Genomic DNA, 4,062 nt, shown 5'->3' with positions numbered 1-4,062 from the left:
GGTATGCTGGCTTTTTGTTTCATTAATTTATACTTTTTTCTTTATTGTTTTTCTTACTTTGGGGAAGTAAAAGGCAGCTATTTTTCTGTCCCATTTTTGACTTTTTGAACACAATTAGATCATTAATTTGGGATCCTTTCTATTTCTTTTCTATCTGTAAAGATCTAGGAATTATTTTTTAAGGTACATCCTTCATGTTCTGTTATCATATTTTATTTTCTTTAGGTAAAAGCATACCACTGTAATTTTTTTGTCCAATGGATCATTTAAAAGTGTATTGTTTAGTGGCCCTGAATCAAGGCCCACAGCCCCCGCCGCTGCGGGCTTCAAGTAGGAGCCTAGAGAAAGCCTCTCTAGGGGTCTGTTGGCCATCTTCGCATCAGCAATGCGATGGTCAATTCATCAGAAAGGAACGGTGTGGGGAGTGGGAGGGGCGGGGGGAAGGGACTGTTGGGTCTGGACGAGGGCGAGGCCTAGCACATGAGGGCTGACTTGGGTGACCGTGGCGCGCGTTTCCCAGAAATAAAATTTTTTAAACAAGTGTGTTGTTTAATTTTAAATCATTGACTATGGTGAGAGAACAGACTTTATTTTAGAATATCAAAAGAATACTTTTGAAGCTATTTTTTTATTTTTATAAAGTCTATAATGATTTATTACATTCAATATTTCAACACCAATCCCACTGCCATTACACCTTCCCACCACCATTATTTCCAATTTTTTCAACCACCACCCAATACTGCCCCAATAGCAGACACTGAATAATCTACTTTACTTAGTGTGTTGGGCTAGAGCGATAGCACAGCGGTAAGGCGTTTGCCTTGCTCGCAGCCAACATGGCCGACCCGAGTTCGATTCCTCCACCCCTCTTGGAGAGTCCGGCAAGCTACCAGGAGTATCTCGCCCGCAAGGCAGAGCCTGGCAAGCTACCCGTGTCATACTCGATATGCCAAACACAGTAACAACAAGTCTCATGATGGAGACGTTACTGGGCCCACTCAAGCAAATCGATGAACAACGGGAGGACCGTGACCATGACTTTGCGTGTTATGAATAGTTTGCTAAAAATTATTTTAAAAATTTCCTTAGAAGAAAGTGTGTGAAATTTGTTGTATCTCACCCTGAAGCAATTGATCTCTTATATAAGAAGTTACTAACACGTTACAGATTAAGGTTTGTGTGTTAATATTTTCTTGATCGAGATTGGTTTTCTTCTTCTTTACCTACCATCCAATGTTGTGTGCTACTCCAGGTGTATCAGTGGTGTACAGTGTGAGATGTTGCTCCAGGAATTCTAAACTTTTAAATGAGATGATGCAGCTTACCCTTGAACACAGAATGATTTCAACCTCTCCTCAAACAGGTATGCCAAGATTGAGGGTCAATGAGTCACCAAAGAAAAATTCAACTAGTCATAATATATAAATATGATAAATAATGCTAATAGATTCTCTCTAAACGTTTTTAAATGCTTGAAGCATTATTTTATTGCTAATTTCCATGTTCTACAATTGCTTGAGACTGGCATTCCTACTTCATATGGAAATCACTATAAATTTAGCTAGGAGTTCAAAAACTCTAAAATTTAAGGAGCTGAAATGGGATTAATTCTAGTCAAAATCACTTTATTACAAACTGTAGAATTGATAAGTTAAGGGACTTGATTTAACTTATCAAGTAGTATAGTTGTATAGAAAATTTCTCAAAATATTAGATCTGCTTATTACATTTTTGACCTCAAATCTTCAGTTTTCACATTCACATTCTGGATACAAGAGAGCAAGATATGTGTAGTTAAAGGTAATTTATTTAGTTGCAAAACCACTAATTAATGTGAAGTAGTATGTTGGAAGAATAGCTGACAATTGAAGAAAAATTCATATAATTGATAACAGACCAGCAAATTATACTTGGAAATGGGTGGGACCTAGATAGTTCTGGGAGATAATGTATAAACACATAAATCATCACAGAGTAAAAATAGCCTAACCTATACATTTTTACTGAGATAAGTGTGTGCCAAATGCTTTTGTAGCTCAGATTCTCTCATTCTGAATTCAGAATCCTGGCAGAAAGCTTCCAGATTAGCAAAGCTAAAACATTTTTTTATCACTGGCTATTCCAGAAGATCAGAGTAAGATTCATGGCCTTTACATTTCCAAGGGAATTTGGTATGTTGCTTTTGGATTTACCATTCTATAACAAGCTATTCAAATCGGTGATAGTATTGTTACCCTCCAAAGAAACTGAAGTGTATTGGAATGAAGCAAGTATATGGGGATCATAGGTCCAACATAGAAATTACTTGAGGAAAGGATTTGAAAAAATAGCAAAAATAGGCTACGTGTTATTATAGCACAGCAAAGTGAAAAATAGCAAGAAAATAGCTCTACATGAGCTGACAAAATACATGAGATGGGCCTGCTTTGAATTCTTCTGCAAATTCCTTTCATTGCAATTCTAGGTGTGGCATTCAGCAGTTCAAGTTCAAGTGAAGGTAAATGGAAAAAGCAAAACTTAAACCATCCTGTGCATTTTATTTTAAGTCTGAAATTGTTTTGGTATGCCTTATTGCCTGAGCTCTGCTTTTAGATATACATACATACATACATACACACACACGCACGCACGTACATGCATGCACACACACTTAGATGCAGAGGATTGATTTCGTACACAGTGTTGAGAAGGAAAGTAATCAGACTGGTAACACCCCACTCTGAGCTTGATAAACAGTGCACTCATGCACATTATAAATCATTTGTTTTCGTTCTATTTTGCAGAGAAGACAGCACACATCAGTATAGTACCCACCTCATTACAGAGCAGTGAATCTTTTCCTGTCTTCAATAATTAAAATTCTATAATGGGGGGTTGCTTCTAATTTGGTGTATGTGTGTGCATCCACCTATGTGCTTTTATAAGAATTAAAGAGATTAGTAATTAAGCCTTTAAATAAGTAATAGAGAGAAAAGGAGAGCAGAGTTAAATCATTCTCATAAAACTGATTGCTGATTAGTTTTCTGAAGTTAAATCACATTAATGTACCATAAGCCACATGCTTATAAATTCCTGACGTATCTGGAAAAATGACATTCTAATGAAGCACCACACATTTCACACTGATAGGTTTCAGAGGCAGCTGCAGGCTTGCAATTCCTTAACTGCATAATGCTAATATGCTAAGCCTTTAATTTAAAGGTTTCTTGGCTTGCCTGTTCACTGCCCACTTCAGGGAATGGGCAGTGAGCAACACGCTGCTAACTAGTGGATTTGTCAGCTCCAGCAAGCCCAGATTTTCCTGCTACAGTCTGTGCACATGTATTGTTCCTTTTGAGCACTTGGCTCTGGGTATTCGATCCGTTGAATGCTACCATGGTTCCAATCATTATCAAAGTATTTAGATGATGAACACAGCCCTCTGGAAATGCAGATATCTACTGAATTAATACACTGCAGAGAACTCTATTAAAGGGACATGTGACAAAATCCAAAGCTTGGGTATTCATCTGGGAAGAGGTATTATTCATGATGCTTTATTCATTGGGCTTTTCATTCTGTGTCACTAAAGTATAAATGCTAAATATATATATTATGTATATAGATATATACATACTTTATATATACGTATTTAGACTCTGAGCTGCTTCTGTAGTTCAGAAATTTTGACAGTTATTATCCATAATATGCTTTAATAAGATCATCTAAAAATCCTATGAAGGAGTCTTTGCAGCGAAGGCATGGGGAAAATGTACTTAAAGAGCAAATTTACTTCAAAAGCCAAATCCTCACTTAAATGTTCAAACTTTTAGAAATGGGGTGAATGATTATATGGCTCAGTATCTTTGAAGCAGAAAGAGAAATATCCTTTTTCCCCCTCATTTCACATACTGCAGTCTTTAAAACTAGCTTGGTTATTGCAAGAATGGAACTGGAAGGCATGATGATAAATAAAATAGGTCAGAAACATAAAGAAATACTGGAAAATCTATTTCATACATAGTAAAGAAACACAGAAGGCAATAGACAGCACCCAGTGCAAACCAATCTTCACACTCT

The 4,062-nt window shown here is 36.8% G+C and overlaps 1 non-coding gene across 1 annotated transcript; it reads left to right on the top strand.

Annotated features, from left to right (window-relative positions):
• Positions 1–284: 284 nt before the first annotated feature.
• Positions 285–418, top strand: LOC130029301 (small nucleolar RNA SNORA2/SNORA34 family). The gene has a single exon (XR_008793307.1). It is a non-coding gene; the product is annotated as a small nucleolar RNA SNORA2/SNORA34 family (small nucleolar RNA).
• The last annotated feature ends 3,644 nt before the right edge of the window (positions 419–4,062 follow it).

Source organism: Sorex fumeus, unplaced genomic scaffold, assembly GCF_029834395.1.
Source record: "Sorex fumeus unplaced genomic scaffold, SorFum_2.1 ptg000003l, whole genome shotgun sequence".
Classification (NCBI taxonomy): Eukaryota; Metazoa; Chordata; class Mammalia; order Eulipotyphla; family Soricidae; genus Sorex; species Sorex fumeus.
Note: the sequence above shows the minus strand (reverse complement) of the source record. Positions and strands in the feature narration are given on the sequence as shown.